The sequence below is a fragment of the Anopheles bellator genome, chromosome 2 (genome assembly GCF_943735745.2).
Source record: "Anopheles bellator chromosome 2, idAnoBellAS_SP24_06.2, whole genome shotgun sequence".
Lineage (NCBI taxonomy): Eukaryota > Metazoa > Arthropoda > Insecta > Diptera > Culicidae > Anopheles > Anopheles bellator.
Window position 1 is genome coordinate 47154357 of NC_071286.1, and position 24208 is coordinate 47178564.

Here is a 24208-nt window from a genome sequence, read left to right on the forward strand (position 1 = left end):
GATATTCATTTTTAATCTAAGGATGTTTTAAAATATCTAGTAAATACTTTAATACTTCATCTTAATACGCTGTGAATGGCTTTTCTAATGCGCAAACTGCAAAATCGTTTTAATTATAAACGTTTCTTGAAATTTTACTCAAATTCACTTTTCCAGGAATAAAGTATATGTATTTGTAAATTATAAAAGTTCTTTTAACACAAGGGCTGAATAGTCCCAAGCCTAAGAAAGAAAACATGTTTTTTTAATTCAAAATCGGCTTTATTCATCAACGTAAACCCCGTTGTTACCCCCGCTGATAGAGTAGTCGGTAACGCTCTTCGCTGTTCGCCATGAGCTCGATTCCCGATACACTTTGGGAATCGGACCTTTTTCAAAGAAATCAAATTACATTGAAACTAAAAATGCTTTTTTATTCAAAGTATATGCCATCGTTAGATGTAAATATCAACTATATCTTTGCTAAATCGTGGATTCCCACACGAAAGAATTCTGGTCTTTTGAAGCAAACCAATTAGTCCTCCCATTTCGGTTTCCTCGTAGGAAACCAAATGTTGATCAGCAAATACGTGTCCCATCGATGAAAATGAATGATATTCGGAAAGAGCCAAGTATGTTAAATACAGCGGGTTGGAGGGTTGGATAGTAGCTCCCAGCCAAGTGATTTGACAGTATCCTGAATCAGTTTTGCTTTGTAAGTCATGGAGACGCCAGGTCCAGTTGTCATTACGTCCCACCTGGCGCCTCCATTTCCGACAAAACGAAGCGGCATTTTGATCGTTTTTCGAACAATGCATGGTTCAAATTGATCATTTGTTGTAAGTAGCGATCTGATTTAAAGTTTCACCAGGTTTTCGAAGCTTGTGATGCATCACACCTTTCCGTCCCATCACCTTTTCTATTCAACATGAAATCATTCACCTGTCGTCAAAACAAAGTAATGTTGCAAAAAAAGTATAATTAGGTAGACCAAATAAACAACTAGAGCTTTCTGTTTAAGAGTCTCAAGGTTTAGACCTAGTAAAGGCAACACGTTCTTTTGATATCTTTACAATGTCCCCAATGCAAATTGTCGCCAAATTCATTATTACGCTGAATTCTCTGTTGAAAAGTTTAATTTCATTCGTTAAAGATGAACATCCAAAATCAATTTTTGGTGCACAATTGTGTCACATTTGATATATTTTACACGATGTCCCCACCAGCTTAGCGAAAACATCAAAAGCTGCACCGTACTTCAAATTCAAACCACGTCTATACCCACAGCTTTTACACCCAACTCCTGTTGACCCATCGGTTTTTTCATTCATGCTTACGAAAGTAAAATTACATGCACTGGAAGCACGTAAAGTTTGTCACAGATTTTGTTCATTATCATAAAATCTTCAAAACGTGCTTCGGGGGTCGAGTGAACGAAATAGAATGAAACAGTTTTTAACGATCAATCATATTTGATTAAAAGAAAATAATCGATCTCAGTTTCGTGTCTCTAAGAACTTACAATTTATAAAGTGAATTTTAAACTTCGCAATGCCACCAGATTTTCAACTAATAAGATAAAGCGTATGCACATGCAAACCTATCGTGAATCTCTTTGCACTTTGTTCTCTGTACTACAAATGATCCGAAAGGTAATGACCAATTATCCGAAAATCCACATTTGACACAAGTTAATATTATTTCTGGACTACTATATGAATTAAAAGTTGAACCTTAAACGATTTCACGCAACAGTATCATTTCATTACATTGTATGAAATCGAAATAAATAAACAGAATGTTAACAAAGTATTAATAAATAAATAGAAATAAAAAAGCAGTGAATAAAAAACAATTCATTTGAATTGTCTCATCAACTTGAAATGAGCTTCTAAAGGTTAAGATTCTCAGTTTTTATGTGTGTCAAATATTTCAAGGTCTCGGTAATTTTTATAAAACCTTGTTCAGCCTTTAAAAATCATATCAAATCGTTCACAGTCTTCTAAAATAATGCGGCAATTTATCCATTCAGAACGAACGATTTAAAAAGAAATCATTTTTTAACGAAAGCTGTTACGTGCTGTTTGAACTGCAAAATTTAGAAGCAGCATTTTTTTACGATGCACTTCATGAACTAATTTCTTCAGTCAAAAACATTTATTCCAAGAAATGTTACCTTATCTGTCTGCTTTCCGCTTCAGACATCCTATGAATCTCCCAATACTCCCAATACCCATTATGGTTCAATTTTCTGTATGCTTCTTTTTTTCGATCCTAAGGGCAAAATGGTTGATTGGTGAAGAAATCAAAAGCAGCAAAAGTCCAGCAACGCCCTGTGGTGATACCCTCAATACCGCGTGAAACTTTTCGGTGATTCAAAGAAAAACCCCCAACTGGTGGTTTTTCGACGCTTTTCCACGCGATTTTTCTACATTCATTTTTGTTTCATTTTACCTTTTACATTTTACCATTTTTTTATGTTTTACTGGAATCAAGGTCGGATTGCCACGGACGTGCTCTCTTGCAACCAATTTTTATATCCTCATCTCATGAGCACACATACGCTATCTTATCTGTGTCCACTAAGCTTAAGCTGAGTAGAAAATTTGGTTTGGAAATAGTTTAAATACTTAACCTAACTGTAGCCATGCCTGATTCATGCATTCCAATTACTACTCCAATTACTTACACATTTAGAATGCTGTCTTAGGCCGCGTTTGCTTATATTACACCATTCTCACGGTTCTGGTTCTTCGGTTTTGGTTCTTCTGCTCATTAAAGGCAGCAGCCGAGCTCAACAACGAGTTCGTCAAAAGAGAAGACCCCGAAAATGGAGACGCATGGTGCTCCATCGATTAAACAAGTGAGGTGTCGATGCGATTACTGATGCATTCCTCATCGCCATTTTTATTTGGCCTTCGTTTAACTCGTTCTGTAGATACCGGGTAATGATTTTGAAGTGTGCAAATGGGTTCGCGACCGGGAACTAAAACCCATGTTGCTAAGTTACTTTTTGCGGCTCACAGAACCATAGTTGACACTATTCATTCGTGTTCATATAGTGCTACTCCTAATGAAAAAAGGACACTCGGAAATACATACAGAAGTGCCACTGAGACCATTCAATTTTCCATTGATCTCAACGCACAACGCCCCAAATAGACTATCCGTCGAGAAAGTGTTCACCTAGTCCATTTCCGCTTCTCGGTTGTCGAGTCCTGGCTGTACACGACTTCGAGTTTTCGTCTAACTTACCATGACCATATGTTGGCCTGTACCGTGCCGATGTCCTAATGGCACCTGCCGAGGAGTAGTATGATGTTTTCTTACGGCTACTGGTGTATATAAATCATAATCAGAACGCGCGTGTCAAAGCGATGTTCCTAGCTAAACGTTATTTCCCAGAGAAAACATAAGAGCTGAAGAACGAACATCACGCAATCTCCGATTTTTGGCCATCATTTAAAAAAATCAAATTCGTTTCGTCGACCGACCAACTTTGCTTTGATTGATAATCTGGCCAACACTAGGATAATCTGACCAGCCATTGACCACCAAGGTCAACCATTCTGTAGCTGTACCAAACACTGGCTAAAGTCAATCGATTACAAGGTTCTCCTGCAGACTATCATTTGTCAAACGGCATTACTTAACGCCTCGTCCCGGTCTCAAGACTTCAAAACCGTTGGGCCATCTTTGCTATACTCGGTACAGCGCAATACAATCTGCCTTCTTCTTGTTATCAGTAAAATTTCATCATACATTTTGCAACGTCATCTTTGCAACGTCTGTCCTTTGCAACGTTATCCAAATTTAAGTTTCTAAGGTTTCTTCAACATCACACAATATACAAACAAACATTTTTTCACCAAACAACATCGTCATACGAACAAACCCGCTGGCACTTTTCATGTCAAATACCTCAAAATGCAGTGAATTACATCGACCTTGTTTGAAGGTAAAACTGCCAGTGCACAAGCTACTTTTTTTTAATCATCAGATTGTTACAATCGCAAAGCGTTCATTCGATCTGATCTGAATATTTTCGAAGGATGCAATTACATCCTCGAATTGGAGATCATTTTCACGCAAGAGACAAATCCATTAATTCCGTCTAATGTCGCTCAACTACATAGCTCTGTGCCTGTTTTCTCGAACATGCGTTATCTTCTCATTTTATTGACACTTTTCATTATTGGTTTTATATTTTCTCCTACATATTAGTAAACAGCTGTAAATGTTATAAACCTTATATAAATCAGCGAGATCAACGACGATTTAATATTGCTGTCATATTAATATCATTCTGTCTAAAAAGTCATGAACGTTTTTTTACGATAGATACCTTTAGTTTTCGATATCTCGTGAAGTATCGATCGTACAGTTTCAAGTTTAGGCTCGTTTTAAAGCTGATATTTTACATTTAAAAATGCTTTCATTGTTTTTTGTTTATTAGATTCGTTTGTGAGTTGCAGGGTGTTAACAATGGTGGTCAACAAAGAGAAATTCGGTACATTTTACAGTTTTTGTCCGAAAAAGGCGAAAATTCAAGCTAGACCGCTGAAATTGTGCATGGTGTTTGTGATTCCGATACCCTAATCGCTAGTAATGTGCAATTTTGGTTTCGATGACCCGTTTCAGTTTCTTTTTATGTTCAAGTTATGCCTCACACTAAATCACTAAATGCAGATCTCCTCAAACCTCAAACACTAAATTCAAATCTCTATTGACAACTAATGCGCCGTTCTAATCTAGCAATTGACCAAAAACGACCAGAATCGGCCAACGAAAGAGATTTTGTGTAACATCAGGACAAAGAAATGTCACACACGTCTTTAGTGATTCCTCGGAAAGTCCGGGAGCTTGGTTGGGAAGTTTTAATGCATCCGCCGTATAGTCCGGACCTTGAACCAAGCGATTGACACCTTCCACGCATTACACAATTTCCTGAGTGATGCAAACCGGAGATCAAAAAAGCATTGTGAAAATGAATTGCTCGAGTTTTTCACCAATAATGACCAAGACTTCTACAAAAGAGGCATTATGAAGGTGCTACAGAGGCAATAAATTTTCCAACAAAATGGTGCATATTTGACGCAAATCGTAAAATTGAAAGTATTTTAAATAATGTTTTTAAGTTTACGCAAGAAACGTCCATGACTTTTTAGACAGTCTTATAATAATTAATGTTTGCTTAATTACTGATGTCTTACATTAATTTTACCTCGAGTTATTTAGAATCATAATGCATTCGCTTGATATAACAATAACATTAATTACCTGGGCTTCATTATTCAGTCAAATTTTATGCCTAAGCTTAGATCGCTTCTATCTCTTGAAAAGTTTGGTAATCTTACTTGAATCCTTCCTCTACTTACAACTATTTACTTACTGTTCTACATAACACTTTAAATTTTATTTACAACAGTGTCAGAATGCAGTTACAGTAAACCACTCTCACAAAATAAAAATAAAAATTGACAATAGAATGCAAATCTAGCTTCGTTAAGGGTGAAACATTCATCAGAGAAATCATTTGCAATCCACATGACTAACAAATCAATTAGAGCGATTCGATGTTGTGCTGCTGGGAAAAAAATTTTGAAACCAATTAAAATTCCAATTAAAATTGTTAAGGCTGACCAACTCATTGACGGCTTCTTACTTCCTTTTAACAAAAACGTGCCGAAAACTCTCACCACAGAAAAACAGATCATAACAATTGACTCAATTGTTTATTTCAACATTCAGCAAACCTTTCGAATGATCAATTCTTACTTAGGAAGCACCACGATACGATCGGGAGGCAGCGTACAATTTCGTGAAAAGAGATAGAACAAATCACCGAGATACCTTTACTGCCTTAAACGCCTGGGAACAGCTACAGACCGCATCGATAGCCCACGACAAAAAGGAAGTGAAACGGAACGGAATGTAAACTCCAACTAAAACGTTTGTGGTAAAACAAAACCAACAACTTTTTATTTGGTCTGGTAGCTTCTGCATTCACGCTTCGTAGTGTTGTTGAGCCAAGTGTCAAGAATGCTCGGTTTCGATACGAACGATGGTTGGTTTTTCGCGCTTCTTTAACTGCAAGAAGAACGAACTTTTCCAACGGAATCCACTGGCGCTAATGAAGCAATCATCAAAAGAAATGACGGTGTAGTGGTGTAAAAAGCCTTAATGCTGAAAACCGCAAAGATATTCGACAAAGTGAGGCGAGAAAAAACAAAAGAAAACCGCATAATCAGCGGTTGTGGCGTCTATCTTTAAACCGACCACAGAAAGCAATGGACCCATTATTTATACCTTTCCGACCACAGCGCCTACATCTCCGCGAAAGCGAACGATGCCGCGTGGACTATAATTTTACGTGGTTCGTCCCTTCACGATTCCAAAAGCCTTCCCGATGCTTTTTGGGATCCTTTTCCTATGTTGTTTATGTTTTATAAAGTACGCACACTAGCGCACTGAACCGGCATGATACGGAGAAAGTAAGGGCGAAAATAAGCACAGCAAAACTACAAAATGACCCCTGTCTCACACCACGATGACTGACGAGGACTAGCCAGTTCTTTTTGTATTCTGCAGATGCCGGGGGGTTAGCATTGGAATTGCAATTGAACTATTATCATTCGAATCGGCATTCGGAATCAATTTACAAACCCGATTTTGTCAGCTGTCGGCTGGGCGCTTGCAACAATTCCGTCAAATCGGACGCTATTGTCGAATTTACAGTTTCTTAGAAAAACAAATCCAATACCTTGTATCGGCGAAACGAGTACAGCAATACTCATGAAATTGTAATTGTCATGACGCTTCGCTTTGCTACCAGCATATCCATCGCCGTTTATCGCTCGAGGGTCCGCCAAAGGCTCATGATGTCGTTATCGTCGTTAAAACACGACTCAGCGTTTATTTCAATTGAAAAAGAAAAAAAGATTTTATCCCGCGAAGGCCTTCGAAGCCCATGAAAGATATTTTTTTGAGATTTTCCCCTGATCTGTGGTAGCTTTTATTGAATTGTTTTTTTCATCTTAATCCACGACCAAACCCTTTCTTTCTGAATGTCGAAATCATGATTATCAAAGGATGGTTTAACATTATTCAAGACTCAGTTTATTGTTCAGTACAATTTGCATTTACAATTACACGTTTTTTTGTTTATATTGTAAAGATTTCGTTTTTACAACCCCGAGAGTAGTTGACTTATATAAAGGGTACTGCTTAAAAATAATCTTAACTGTATGGAAAAAAGTTATCTTATACAATAAGAGCTGTCATACATCGATAGAGCTATACTTTTAAGCAACCTTCGTTCATTTTTAGTTGAAGTACATCTATTACACTAACCAAAACATAAACCATTGTGAACAATTGTTTTTAATTACTAAAGAATGACTGATGGTTGCACTGGATAGAATTGGGCAATGCATTTCATTCCACGAACAGGTTGTAATTAGTGCTTTATATATAACAGATGACGGTAGTGGAGAATCCTTGCCCTTTACATAACAGAAAATCAATATTTTTCCTGGAACTCCAAGCCGGGTGCATGGATGCCACAGGGGACATATCGAGACCACGAAAGTCATAGCATTGCCACCACAGAGGAACTTCAATTGAATCCACATGAAACCGTTTCCGCTTTTTCCCATTGTGGAAGGAACGTGCTATTCGGCTTGTGGTTGGAAACGTGAAAGTTAAAAATTAAAAAAGAAAACAGTAAAATTAGTGCATCGTGGTGCACTCCTTGAAGCGCCGGGAATCGGTAATTACACCACAGTGCGATGGCACACATGGTGAGCTGCAGTTACGTTTCCTGCGGGGCAATATGCAACGACGACGACAAGGGCGAATGCTCGGCGGAATACATAAATCATAACATATCACACGACTCCCAGTGCGATTGCCGGCTGATGTGCAGATACGCATGAAAAGTGAATAGATGAGACTGCGGCTGCCAAATATCGCGCTCGCGAAACGGTAAAAAAGTTGTGGCTACGATTGGGACTCTAGGAGAAGTTGTGAAATTTTTAATGAACTCCATCCGGCAGTACCACGTTGCGGAGAAGCACACTGGTTGTCCCATGCACCAGAGGAAACAATCGGAGAACGTGGGAAAATGGCCCAACTTTTACGACACTCGAAACTGTCCTCTTCGAATTAAAAGATATAGGGAATTACCCGCGAAGTTTTTGAAGGCTGATAATGCAAGTGATCTGCCAGGACTTGTGAAGCGATATTACGCGCGTGTCCGTTTAATGACAATATTTGCACTGTGTTTTTGAAGAAACCGAAGTAAAGAAGCAACGAAAGAATGAAATGTCCATAACCACCGAACACTTCACTGTTACCATCGGTTAATAATCACTCACTAACATCAGTTAATCCCTCACTGGATTCTATGCAACAGAGCGCACTGCACGCATTGAGCATCGTTTATTAGGCTTTTAATTTAAAGCCTGCCAAATTAGAGCCACTCCACTCCCCATCAGTTTGTTACGGTTTAAAATACACTTTATTATTCAGTATAGTCTACCTGAAAATTACATGTTCCAACGAGACTCCAATTTATGAATTCCATCCATGCAAGGAAGGGACTTGTTTCGCCTAGTAGTGAACGTTGGTTATATTGACGAATTACAATCCCATTCTTTTCGAATCCTTGGTCACTGTGTGCTTGCCCTCTCATTTACTAACTTTATTTTCGAACCACCCCTGAAGTATGTGCGTACATCGAATCCTAAATATATCAAAGAAAAAGTCAAATTTCTCTAAGGTCTCGAAGGTCTTGATAGAGGAAGACAAGTCGGGCAACAAAGGAAGCAATAGGCACTGACCCAGGCAGGGATTCATTAATCTCACTAAGTGGTGTAGATGACGGGGCATGTTTCCTTGCGTTCTTTTACCGATTCTCGAAATCCCTGAACCCGCAATGTGAATGAGGCAGTGGCCATGAAGCCGAACCGAGCGCATACGAGCGTTGCGTTAGAAGGGTTTCGCCAGCCTTTAGTCAGCGTCGACGAGGTCGATTTTTATTAATGGAAAACCCGGTGGAAATTGGAGCTAGCGAATCCTTGAACCATTGTCGATTCTGTTGTACATTCCAACATCAGCGAAGTGCCCGCTTTTGTTAGTCAATGATCCGTTAGCAGAGGTCGCAAAAATACAAAAAGATTAATTTAATGGATTTTAGGTACAGAAATCCGTTTTCTCTTACTCCAGTGGGCCCGCAAGCTCGATCGTTATATTTTTCGAAAGACTTATCGATCCGACCTACTGAAACATGAGTTACATTGACGAAGCTACCCCAGTGCTGGCTCTGACCAGAAGGTTCCTAAGAAAAAGCACGATGAAAAAAACTACAATACTATCTCAACCACTCCAAGGCATCCATGGCATCCAACCGACAGGGCGTGGAGTAAACATCAAATTACACGGCGTTTTTAACTTTGTTTACATTTGTGGAACGCACGAAAATAAATAAACGCTCAGTCTAATGTTTCGGCTAACATTACTAATTTTTTTTTCATATAATACATATAAGTTCAACACTAATAACGACTAATTGAATACCAATAAATGAAATGCCATGCACTTTCGTCTGAGATGACCAGAGGGATGAACCGCATAACAACAAACTCATTTTACGATTAATACGACTATTCCGTCCTTGGTAAAAAAAAAACATTGTTTTACCCTTGGGGCACGCTAATCAAGCGCAACTTCAAGCATTGCTCCAAACAAATATGCAGATTACGTTGTACGGAGGTCCTTAGTGTGAGAATTGGTGCCCAGCAATAAATCGCAGTGCCTATAAACACTGTAGCCCAACCACCATGTTTCTAGTTCCTGAAAAGCTGTTGGTTCAAGGACTTTTAAACCAAACGCACGAACAACGGTCAAAGACCAGTATTGATGAAAAACCTTCGCGTAGAGAGAGTGGAGCTGAAAATAAGCCCAAATCACGCCATTCGGCAATTAGCATGTGCTACTTTCCGCATAGCATAACCCTAAGCAATAACGAAAATACTTCCCACTTGGCCTGCTCTAGGGAACACAACGTTTGCACGGTTCAAATTGATTCTGGTTTTGCTTTCCTTTTCGGATTCGCCCTCGCCTTTTCGACTCAAGATAGCCAGCCAAAAACCCCTTGGGGACAAGAATGTTGAAAACATACACAAAACCTAGCGTTTCGTTGATTTTATTAGAGAAGCATGCTTTGTATCCAACTCCACCGAGTAAACGAGAAAAAAACTCTAATTGGCTCTCAAACCGGGTTTCGGGATCCAACCGGATGGTAGTAATGCGCGAAAAGGGCAATTGTTATTTATGAAACTCCCACAGGAAACCGGAGTACGAATGTGAAAATGTGGAAAACGTCAAGATTAACTGTTTGCCGTCCTTCCCCTGCGGTAAGCGTGTTCGTAATTCTTACATTGCCGCGTTCGTCTACAAGTTAGCATGTATGCTACATGACACCAGATGCTTAGCCGAGTTGAGTGCCGAGGGATTGCTTCCCTTCAGAAAGTTATGGAAAATTTATATGGATCTTTAGTTTCACGGATCTGCATACATACGAAACATGTGAGTTGTGTGATACATACGAAACAAGTCATCGTAGTGTTCCCTCGATTTTAGCAACAGTTTAATTCTACTGCCACTGATTGCCTGGAAGTTTAAAAAGGGAAAAGTTTAACTCTGGCAAACAGATTGCCAAACGGATCATAATTGTTCCACCAGCGATATTCTTAATCTTGGACTTATGTCGAGCTATTGTCGTAGCGCATCTTGTGGCGAGATCATTTCGCAAATAGTTTCGGTGTTTTCGCAGAAAACGATTGTGAACCGCATGGGAGATGCAAGATCGGATTTGATCTACAGTAGCGACCGTTTATGATCGATCCAGGCCAGGAAAGCCAGGTTTAGAGGAACAGCCAATAACGTGTTATAAAGGCAAGCCATCCCCTTGACAGAAGCGCGATTTCGGAAGGTGAACGTAGGGAGTAACGACACAGTCACTGCCGCAACCCAAGAGGCTTCATCTGCTCTTTTGCACCCGTGATTTTACAAGAGGTATGTGAACATTATGGCAATAAATCATGGTCCTATATTTATGGGCCCATGCTCATGTTTTTCAAATGCATAGTCCGAGCCGTTGATGAAAGTCAACTCTGCATAATTCAAAGGTTTTATTCCGGTACCAAAAAAAATTACTCAAGAATCCGACCCATGAACGAAAACGAGCGATATCATAAAGAGAGATGTCTATTCAGCACCACATGTTTCGTTATTTATAAGCCGTAAATGCGTATACCTCCAAAACCGACACAACTGAGAAAAGGTACAGAAAGTGGGATAATGAAAGAAAAAGGCCAAGAGCGATACAGTAAACGCCGCGAGAGGGATGTTTTCGCACAACGATCAGTGAAATGGGTTGCAACATAAAACTAGCATAAATCAGAACCAGATTGAATTCGGGGCTCGGTAAACCAGTGTGTGCAAAATGGCCATTCATAGTTACGTATATGTTGAACGAGTGTCATGTGGATATCCAAATGTTGCTTTGCTCTTTCGAAGAACTTATGGAATTTCTTCTCGTTTCTGTAGGATTCTAGAACTTTTCGGCTTGCCCTCTGGGGCAGTACATCATCATTTCGCCAAGATAGACCCGTGATGGATTGTTTTGCTATGAGATGGAAATGAGATTTGCTTTCGCGGGTTTTGGAACAAAATTTATATCACTGCAGCTTAGAACACATCACATGACGAACGAATCTTACGAATGCGTATCAAGGTATATTTTTCGCTTTATTGCTGCTTTATTTCGGAATTTATACCCGACACGCGTTGGTTCTGTGACGTAGAGTTGTGCAGATCCTTGTGAATGACGCTAGCTTTATTTCATCTATTTTTTTATTTATACCGCAATTTAATTTCCATACCGTACAGTCAATTAATAACGAGGTTTTGGTATTTTGTGTGCAGGCTTACGAGTTAAATGATTGCCTAGGAGTGCAGAGATCATTTTTACCCAGATTTATTTTCGATTTAATTCAATTACAGGTTGGCTGCAAAAGCGTCATATTTAGCGTTGTTGGCTACTGATGATGTTGAAAGGAGGTGTTGAAGGGCAACACAAAAAAGATTCAATGTTCTTATATAGCGTATGGTAAGCAGGGTTTTGTCCGCTAAATTAAGGATGAACGCACAATGAAACATCGTACAGAACACTGGCTGATATTTCAAAGCCATTTTATCGTAGCTACAACTACACACCACGGATCATTGCATTTCAGAGTCTTTATATTTATATAATTCAATTTAAAACTCTTTTCTGACACAGACGTATAAGCTATTTTGACATCAACAATTATTAAAAGGAGGATGGAGTAGGATCGCAAGTCACTCCGTTTCTCGCCTTTCAAGAAATTTTATGCTAATAAACCTTTCCTGAATATGATGTGAACGATATATGAATATAATACAATGGGTGACGTAAGACGCACATTAGAAGACATTATGCGACACATTAAGCTAAAGATGAACGATAGTTAACGGCTAAAACAGAAAGACTGTAGACAATTGCAAAACAGTAAATACAGCACTACCCGGTTCTTGAGAAGAATGAAAAAATCCGAAGAAAGGCCTACAATATGAAAGCTTTAAAGCCCAAGATAGACAAAGAATTTCAAAGATTTCAAATTTACTATTCTAAACAAAAACAGGAAGGAACAGGAAGAAAAATAGAGAGAAAGAAAGAGAGAAATAGGGAGTGCTAGAGGAAGAAAAGGAAAGATCAATCAAAAATCTGGGCACTTACTTGTACTGTCCATTGAAAGTGGTTGGTTTCCCGATGGGTGGCATTAAATGATGTTTACCTTTGCGGCGTTCTCGTGACGTACAAAGCTCGACAGTAGAACGATCTTACCAACGTCGTTGTCCTTCTTAATCTTAATCGCCGTCCTTACTTCGTCAGTTCTAACTGTGAAAGGTTAAAGCGTCTCCGGATTTTCCCGTCCTCAACATTTCTCGCATAGGCGAACCATGCTTTTGTGACTGTTCCACGTCGCTGCTTGCTCAACGATGACACCAGATGTTTGGAGAGCGATAAATAAGCAATTAATTTGAGCAGAATGTTATCGCATCATCAGCAATTAAGAGTTGCTGGAATGATGTGTGTGCAGTGGAGGCACTTGTGAAAAGAATTTTGCCACTGGTAGCAAACACTGTGAAGAAAACTGTCGAAAAGCGACTGATTAAATGCCGTGATTATGTTTGAACACATCTCACCCGATCCAGTGATGAGAAATTGAGAATTCGCGTTCACTAGAGGTTGTAAGAAGAGAATACACGATCACTAGAACTAGAGTGCATAAATGCCGAAACTCTTGTTTCTGTTGTTCAAGGAAATTCCCGAAAAATATTACGAGGAAGCACATTACATAAAGGAAAAACATGTTCACATACAGCAAGTGGATGTCAAATGTCACAACGCAATGGTTGTAAATTGTGGTAGAAATCAAATCTCGGGGCTGGAACAATTCTTGATGTCGATGTCTTTGACTGCAGCGATGAAATTTGATTACAATTATAGTAATGTTTGATGCTTCCTCCTATGGTGGATTATAACCACTTCTCTGTAACAAATTTTCGAAGAAATACTGCAGCAAATTTTGCGTAGTAAGCAAACAACTTTAATTTAAAATTTAAAGAAGTTTCTTTTCAAATTAACATAAGCAACGTAATTTTCAATGCTTTGCTGTTCAGGCTCGGTTAAGAGCTTTGAATAGTTTATATGTGCATGTATATGTTGATGAATTTGATGGACAATTATTTGCCCTCACGAAACATTTCCTGTTTACGTGCTTTGGCGTGCGATATTTTGTTGCTGCCCCCACAATTCTCTAATCTCTGCTGACAATGAGCGACGAACACGCGTGTTATCGCCCCTTCGTCGTCTTACACTTTAAATTAAACTTAAAGTCGAATGAGTTACGTTGCCTAACGTCCTGATTGAACGCCGGCACGTACCGCGATGAACGTTGATGCATAAGGTGCTGCTTTGCAGGAAACAACGGAGCTTATCTTAACCTACACAAGATCATCAAAGCAGCGCAAGAGTCACGCAACATATTCAACTGTGGGTGCCGGAAAACAGTTGGACAAATTGCCACGATTCACACGGAGAGATGCAATTCAAGAAATACGGCGCTGTGGTAAAGCCTTTTGGAAGTTGAGGCATAGCGAATATGGCAAGCGTGTAAAAAGGTAGGAGGCCAATTAAGATAAGCTGTTTGTCGTCGAAACGGAACCAGACAAAAGTGTACACTGGGACACGATGTCGGCCCTAGTAAAGGTGAAGCGAAGGTGAAAGACTGCAAGAGTCGAGCAGCAGCAGTATTGCTCCTTAGTTCTGGTTGTTTGTCACAGGTATGACCAACTCGGCTAACCATCACACAATATACAATATCATCCATTTCGTAGTTTAGAAAACAAACCAAAACAAGTCACGAAAAACTATGTTTTTATGATTTTTTTTATTTGTATTTTCCAATATTATGCAACATAAATATAAAGAATGAATTTTATCAGAAGCTGATTGTTGCAAACGCAACTAACGGAGAATGTAGTTTGGTTTGGTAACACCGCTGTGGTGCGGAAGAGTTAAAAAAATCGTTTATTCTCCGTGGGCTTCACTCGGTTCTCGGTTTCGCTAAACTGCGACTGGTTTTCGGTTACGTTCTTATCTCGTACAGATCCTCCGCCGGAGCGACTACTCGTGGGTCTGCGGCGTGGGTCTCACGCACATCCTCTGGGCGGCTCGACTAGGAGCTGCTCGATCGCACGATCGATCGGGAGCCGCTGGGTTGCATTTGCAACACTGATGTTGGAACTTTGAATACAACAAATTGTACGATCGCGTTCATCTACGGCCTAATACATTTCCCCAAAAAGCAGAAAGACACAGAATGAGAAATCATTGTCCTAGTCGCGTTAGTGTTTGCCAAGGATCAGTAAGAGATAAGAAGTGTTCGTTAAAATGACCGCAGCTCACGAAAAAGCTGGCTTGTTTGGCGCAACCTGTTGCACAGAAACTGTTTTGATTAACACAAAACTAATGGTGGTTCCGTTATGTTTCCGATATCAGCTCATTTTTCTATTTTCGGAACTGAGGATGACATGATTTCCAGGAATATGCTATGCTACATAGCCAATATGTGGAAATGTCAATGTGTGAGAGACTTGGAGTGCTACCATAACCGTTACCATAATCACCGCCGATTTCTTGCCATGCTAGAATACACATAGAATAAAAATGCATAGAATCAGAATGCTACCTTGCCAAAGTTCTTCACAGTCGGTCAAAGCAGAATCAATGTCAATTGTATGAGGTTGCCTAAAATCACGATCAGAGCGTTCGGCACGTGCCTGGCACAATATATTTTGCGTACGGTTTTTTTTCCATGTGCTTTGAATGGAGGACCGTCATTTTCCGCAATATATGGGCTGTAAATATTAGAATTTCTACATGTAACATTGAAGTATCTTTATTGTGGCTCATCCGTAGATCAACACTCTTGCTGCACCGATTAAACGGTTCGAACCCTGACAGTGCATCAACTTGAGTGCAAAACTTTAAGATGACTAAACAAACTTTAAAAATATCAGCAATATATTTCCCCCTAAAGCCCGGGGCTTTTCAATCCATGTGTTAGAGTCAAGAAACGTTTCTGAAAGTGCAGATCCAAAGACAATATTCATCATCATACCAATCGGACCGACATTCACTAATTGGCATCCGACACGTGCTAAGTGTCCGCCACGTTCGATGTGAAAGGCAGTGTTTGCGCTTCACTGTTTCTTATATATAAAAAAATAATGTGTCAAGATTGAACTTGTGACTACTTAGAAGAAGCCGCTAGCCAAGAAGAGAGTTTTCGCAGGCACGTTTAACGTAGCGCATTAAAGACAAATAAACAAGTGACGAGTGATAAGAAGATAGCGTGGGAGAAAACAATCGAGGCTGATTTATAATTTCAGATCTAATTTTAGCAAGTTTTTATCATACGGGCGGGCAATTAGTAGAACCATATATGCATTGCATCGTCAACTCTGTGCCTGAAACTGTGATAACAAATTACGAAGGCCATAGGCATGCCCACCACCGGAGCCAATATTCCAATGGTTTTAAGTTCTTCAAAAAGTGTATAAATTGAGCGTTGAAAGAATAGTTCACAACGTTTGGAGCCTGAAGGCTGTATTTTATTTCAATCAAATTCATTTGCTGCATTCCACCTGGTGCACTTGCTAAATACGACCGTAAGTTACAGTTTATTAATATGCTTTCTTATCCTTTACTTTTACGTCTCTAAATTGAAGTATGTAAAACGATGTGAACAAGCGTTAGTTAAGACAGTAGTAATTCAGCCCGCCATATTTACTTCGATATTGAATAGAAATGATAGACAAATCGCAAAATGTAAACTTATCACATTCAGCCCCAAGTTAGGTAGAACATCGATGACCAACGGCACGAGAACTACGAAGGACGTTAGATCAAGAGAAGGAAATGTTTTCCTGATATTTGACATGCCATTCATGAATATAGTCTTGTTATTCAGATGGTAAGGTCCTTCTGCATACACAGAGAACCAACTCAAGAATAAAATGCTCATTCGATTCTGCGTTATGTTTCCGCTACAGATGGCGTCTCTATACGATGCATTTGTGCAGTGCCGTTTGGTAGAAGAACATAATGCCAACGGTAGAAACATGAATAAAAAATGGCTCAGCAAAATCAATTACGTGACTCCGACGCATTGCTATCTGCACGATCAAAAATAGCGTCTCCGCACTGCCTTCACGAGGAAATTATGGATCTGAAGAAAGTCCTGTATCCACCTGAGAAGCGCTCACAGTGTGACCACAGCAGAAATTTGGCGAAGAAACTTTCTGCCGGATGGCAGTTGTCTGGTTGTTTAGTGACGGTCAACCCAAATCACCCGGAAACATCTCCGGAAGTTTTCCGTTTCGAATATCACCGTCGTTCAAAACAGGACACTTCACGTCTAGTTAGAGCAGCTGGAGAGCACAAAGAGGGTTCTTTCAATCCGCCAGGAATTGAAAAATTGAGCAGTTTGCTTATGGCTTATATGATTTTTGGATGCTTGTTTAGTTTGAGTTTTACATCGATCGACTAGTCTGGTTTTTTGCCAAATAACTATATTTTGTTATCAAATGTAAATAAAATAAATGCAAATCTTTTAAGTGCATAAAAGTGTGTTGAATAAATTTAGTGACATTAGATCAAACAAACTAAACGAAAATAATAAAAATAGAAGAATGAAATTCAACCCATTTAGACAACCTCAAAATACTCAAGGAAGAAGTGCTCCGCGTGCCAAAGAATGGATTGTGTCGACCGACACGTCCAACAGCAGCTGACTCATCTTTGACATCAGTGCGTGGCAGACGCCAACTCACGTAAATCGTACCCAACCGACTGCAAATCGGGTTCGGAACGTGGGTCACCTTCGTTGCTTCAAACCGGGACAGTAGATGTCGAGAGATTGAAGTACGAGACCAACTTTGCACTATTTATAGAGGGATTTTCTGCTTTTGTGACCTTCGCAAAAGGCAGAAAACTCTACCCTACTGTCTTTCGGGCTGACTACGTGGCCAGCATAATGGTAAAATATAACACGATATCGCTTGCGATATCGGCTTGGTGAATCCCATTGGCTTGCACCTGAAAAATATTCGTCGACGTATGTTTGTGTATAACTTCGAACGTAAGATGCAGTGACCAAACAAAGTTTAGTCACTTTCTCCTTTTTTTCTGGCGTTACGACGGTATGCACCGGATTTTGCCTCGTTCTTTGCAGGGAAGCATATGCACTATACAGACCAACTCTTTGGATACTGGTTTTGGATGTAACTTACTGCAAAGGGATCAAACAAATTTCACACGGTTCACAGGGACATTTTCTGGCAAATTATAAATGTTATTTCTCAAAGTGGCGACAGTATCACCGAATGCGTCGTAATTGCAAACCTGAACTAGTTTTGCCTTATATCTGGGCATATTCGACGCAGATGATGAATGGCACCCACTAGCACTCTTACCAGTGGGACCCGAAGGGAAAGAAATTTGCTGTGGAATTCGACGCTCACATTGGTGCTTTCGGATTAGGGAACCTATGGTTTCAAATAGAATTTTCAATTTTGAATCTACGCAGCAGTACTACTTGAAAACGAACTATACTTGAAACGGTACGAAGCACTCGTTATGAAATGACGGTGGTCATTGAAACAGATACTTGATTCCCTAGTAGACTAGGAAAACGTTTCCTTCTACTCGTGATTTGCCCATGTATGTATGGAACGTTTGCGAAATGAAGGAATGTTATTTGCATTCTAAATAACAACATGTTTCTTTTTTATCTATATATTCTCAAGAATTGCCATAAAAACAATTTTACATGAAATTGGTTATTAATAAAAGTAACATTTGTATATTGTTTCTTGTTTACAGTAAGATCCATTTAGCGTAACTAGTAACACATTTGACTGCAATTTTATCCTTTGCCGCTTTTGTTGCTTTTTAGTTGAATTACAGTTGATGGTAACACTGATTACAGTAAAACAATATGACCTTCAACCTAATATAAATCCACAATGCCACTAACGTGGTGAGTCGATGGCAATTCGGGAACTAGGTGTGTCAGATTTTCCTGAACACGTCGATGCTCACTTATACACTGCAACATTGTGTAAAGCACATTTTGACCTGGAAATGGGCACGCGTGGCGATGTTACTTCATCATCATCGTCATCATCCTCTTAGCATGTTGATCTTTCCACTGGAGAAAGCGGCCTTTACCGACTCACACTGTTGTTTTACGAGCCTCAGCGCGGTTGACTATGCCTAGTATGTAACTCGCTATAACCATGTGCAACTAAGCTGCAGTGGAGCGAACACAACATTAGGGCCATAACGTGACACGAGCAGGCGCCTGGACTTCAAGGATGCTTCAAACACTTCAAATGCTTCCGGCAACTACTGGTGTCAGTTTTTTAGCAGACTTGGGACCATCGCCCGCTAGGAAACAATTTAATGTAATTTTAAGAGACGGTGAAGTTGTGCTACCAACGTCCTCAGGATGAAAAATGCCTGAGAAAGAGAAAGCGAAAGGAAGAGACGTGGAGGTACGCTGAAAACCACCCAACCACCGGGATAATTTACGTATTTACCGTTTACCGTATGTACCGTTGCCCGTTCATTGTCGTCATTTATTGTCGGATTGATTTTAGCCTAAAAATGAAGCTAACGGAAAACTAAAAATTTTCAACGTATCAACGTACCAATTATATACCATTTCGTCGATAGAAGCTTCATAAAAAAAATAAAAAGTATGTTTACTCATAGTATTTATAATTAATTGAACAACTCCACAACGAAAATGATCAAAGTCGTTAGATTCAAACGTTCAGCAGCAACCTACGCGACCTACGATCCTACGTAATAGTAGCATCTCAAATGACTGACTAACGCATACGCTGTACCGTCCATGATGTACGGTATGCAGTGAAGAGACACGCCTAAGACTATAGAGATGAGAAAACAGGAAATTGGATTGGTGGGATCGAAAAAGGACAAATACGAAATCGACAAGTTGTGAAATAAAATGAGCACCACTTGACTTAAGTTCTTAGAGTGAAATGTAGGCTACATTAAGAGCCTCTGTAAGTTATCGTAAGGTCTGTTATCGTGGGTCTGTCAGATCATATTGCACAACTACTCTAAACAAACAAAAAAACGACAATAATAATTGATATGTTTAATAAATACCGATGTGCCTAACGAAAGCACTGGCCGCATGAACGGTCGTATCATTTACCCTTTCGTAACTCTTGATTGTGCTCTTGATACATGCTGTCTACTCCAGTAGGTTGGCCTGTATCATCCGATTGACCTGTTAAGGCCACCATCTTCCTCAATTTTACTTTGGTGTAATGAATTAAATTATATTTTGGTTTAACACCGGAGTGATCATACGATCGGCGAGCCTTGGCGATGTTGTTGATCAATAGTTTTATGACATTTCAGTTGTTCTTAACACTTCACAAATAAAGATGGTTGACGGTATTCAGGTGGTATTTTATCCATCTGCGCAAAGGACCATAAACGGCCAATCTGAAATTTCAACGAAAAGTTTGCAGTTAGGTTCGGGAAAGCGAATCAATCGACTGAGAGCGTATGTAGGAAACCGCGCAGTCTATTTTCATTGTGCCATTGACGGCGTTCGTGGTTGGTCTTGTTATTTTTTTTAAATAATTCATGTGAGTGTCATAATAATTCTGAGAGTGACGCAGGAAGTGACCCCGATGGAGACAGCCCTCGATAATGTAACTGGTGCATTGCTTCCTGGTTCCGCGAAAAGAGCTATATTCTGTTACTGCGGTCGTATGCTGGTCATTGAAAATTCAACTGAAAACGCGTTCGTTATGCACCGGACATCGCACATACGTGACCGCCGGACTTCCTGTGCAGACATGAGTTCTACACCAGACGCGGTACATTGTCTTGGGAAATCCTTCCACACACGGCGCAATTTACAGTCTTTGAATATCAGCGTATACTGCAAGCTACCGCGCATTTCGACCGTATTATACAAAAAGCCGTTAAGTACCTTAATTCATCGATGATTGATAATTGATGGATAAGAAGGAGAAAAAGGTACGATTATAAATTCAAAATGTCGCTTATTGCCTGTCACAATCGGTGCCGTATTAAACATTCATCTTGGCAAACAATTAGTAAGCAACCAGAATCACCCCGTGATGGCTCGTTCGCTTCCACCGCAATGAGCTGTTCAGTACCGTTCTTTATACGAAAATCTTTCATGACTTTACATGAAAATGAAAATCTGGCCTACTTCGGAGGGCCAAGGACAATGGTCTCGGAAAAATTTGATTTATGCTCGATTTGTATTGAATTTTATCAGGTACACAGTAATAAATTCCTTTTTTAGTTTCAGAGCGACAGTCCAAGCGTAGGATTTCTAAGAATAGAAGGCGGGTTGACGGGACTTCGATGCCCGAAGTAAATAACGAGAAACGTTGTGATCCTTTTACTCTCATGAAACGCTATGCTTCCAAAGTGAAAGAGTTGATGACAGAACTTGAAGCATGTACCTTCCTTGAAATGGCAGACTAGCTATTGAGCTAATTATGCAGCGGGAATTGCTTGTTATGAAAGTATCTAAACGCTGTAAGCTCCACTATCATTCTTATCCGTAAAGCGTTGCTGGGAGACGATAAAATGCCTTCTCTAGAAGTATTTGAGAGCAATGATAATTTGCTAAGAGCTACATGAACAAAAAACAGCATAATCTCTATATATAAAAATGGATTTTGGTATGTCGCGGTGTCCGCAGCGAGCAGCGCACGAAGCTTGCTCGCTGCGCCTAACGCGACCCGAGGTCGACCCGAGGCGCGTTCGAGCGAGAGGGCATAGCGAGGCCTTCCAGTCGGTGAAAAAGAGATCACAATCGTCGATCGTGCCTATCGTGAAAGCAGTGTTGCAGGAGGACGAGGACGAGGAGGAGGAGGAGGAGAAGGAGAAGGAGAAGGAGAAGGAGAAGGAGAAGGAGAAGGAGAAGGAGGATGAGGAGAAGGAGGAGGAGGAGGAGGAGAAGGAGGAGGAGGAGAAGGAGGAGGAAGGACGGTGGGGACGGTGGGTCAATGAGCGCGAGTGAGAGCGCGACATCGTCTATCTCTTCCGCGCATGCATCCGTGGTTTATGAGACGGCCGTTAACGGCAATGTTAACAAATGCAATTGTCACTATCGACAAACCGACATTTGTATGTGAATATACTGGTGTCTATTGTTTCGCGTGAGTTGAAAACTGTGTTAATAAATGTACGTTGTATCACAGCAACTAATGAGCCGTTTAAAAGGGGAACCGAATTCTACCTACAAATGCAAGTACCATTTCCAGAGACCACGCCAGAAATCATGTCGAAACCCGTGCCAGAACGAAAGAAGCCACGAGCTCAAAGTCTCTCAAATGGTAATAACAACAAGTCGTAGACCAACAGCGAACACGTCGAGACGTGCAGAGGCAGCTAAGCAACAGCAGAAGAAAGTCGTAGGCCAGTTGCCATCGAAAGCGGACGAATAGCAGAACAATAGCGGACCAACAGAACGTGTGCAGACAAGTTGTACCTCAGCAGCGGAGGTGTACAGCGGAATTCCAATCGCCTATCGCCTATTGGAAAATACAGTCATTCTGACTCTAAACTTTGAACCGAGCTGTTCATACTTCGGGTTCAGATATCATTATTCTCAACTTAACCACTGTAAACGATTTACCGTTCATTGTACTTTACAACAACAAATCTATTTGGAGTGCAGCAACATTCAATTTGAAGTGAAGTTCTGTGAAAGCGAAGTGAGTGTGAAGTAAGTGTGAGTGTGAAATGAGTGTTAGTAAAAGCATGGATAAGAAACTGACTCGAGCGGTTGAAACGAGTGAGCAACAAGAAGTGAGACGTGCATCCGATCGGATTCGCAAAAGGAAAGCACGATCGTCAGAGACTCTTGATCAGCGTCAGGTGCGATTGGAGACCCAGCGAGCACGCCGTGAAGCAGCCCGATCGTCTGAGACTCCGGATCAGCGTCAGGTGAGATTGGAGACCCAGCGAGTGCGCCGTAAAGCAGCTCGATCGTCTGAAACTCCGGACCAGCGTCGGGTGAGATTGAAGTCCTTACGAACGCGCAGTCAGGCAGGCCGAGCATCTGAAACGTCCGATCAACGAGAAGTGCGGTTGGAAGTTGAACGAAGGCGGCATATGAATTTAAGCGTGTCTAGAATATCTGAACTTAAAGAATGTGCATTCCGATACAATCCATATCATGATTACGAACATCATCCCCAAATTATCATAGGAGAAATGGATAAAGTTTGCCAATACTGCTTAGCCAAAAAATTCAAAACTGAACCACCAGGGATGTGTTGTGCAAGTGGAAAATTGAAACTACCTGAACTATGTGCTCCACCCGAGAAATTAATGCAGTACCTAGCAGGCGAAACGACAATATCCAAGCACTTTCTACAAAATATTCGGAAGTATAATTCCTGTTTCCAAATGACGTCATTCGGTGCGACCAACATTGTGCATGAACAATTTATGCCCACTTTTAAGGTTCAAGGACAAATCTATCATCGTGCTGGATCTATACTACCTCTACCGGATGCAGAATATAAATATCTGCAAATTTATTTCATGGGAAACCACAACGAGCAAGTCGATCTCCGTTGCCGTTATAATGCCGGTACTAGACGCGAAATCGTCGACGAACTAGAAACAATGTTTAGTATCCACAACGAGTTGATCAAGCTTTTCAAAACTGCACTTGACCGAATGCCAGCCGACGACTACGTGGTTGTGCTGAAAGCTGATAAAAGCCTCAGACCTGCTGATCGACACGAGAGGCAGTACAATGCGCCAACGATTGATGAAACAGCAATAGTAATAGTGGGTGAGGAATTTCAATCACGCGATATAATTCTCCACCGCAGGACTGGGGATGTTCAGCGAATATCTGAAACTCATCGTTCTTACGATGCCTTGCAGTATCCAATATTATTCTGTCGAGGAGAGGATGGATACCACTTTAATATAAAAATGATAGATCCGCGAACGGGTGCGGTAACCGATAAAAAAGTAAGCGCAATGCATTATTATGCATTTAGGTTGATGATTCGTGAAGAAAAAAACAATCATCTTCTGATGTGCCGAGAGCTATTCCATCAGTTTATCGTTGATATGTACGCGAAAATTGAAACGGAACGGTTGCTTTTTATTCGTTTGAACCAAACCAAGCTACGATCCGAGGAATATAACCATCTGCGCGATGCAATAAGAAGTGATGGGAATATTGACCCGAATCAATTAGGTAGAATGGTCATACTGCCGTCTACATTTGCAGGTAGTCCACGTCACATGCATGAGTACGCACAAGATGCTATGACTTATGTCAGAAATTATGGACGACCTGACTTATTTATCACATTCACATGCAATCCCACCTGGGTAGAGATACAAAACAATTTGTTTCCTGGACAATCCGCTACCCATCGTCATGACATTACTGCGCGGGTATTCAAACAAAAATTAAAATCGTTTATGAACTTCATCGTGAAATGCGCAGCG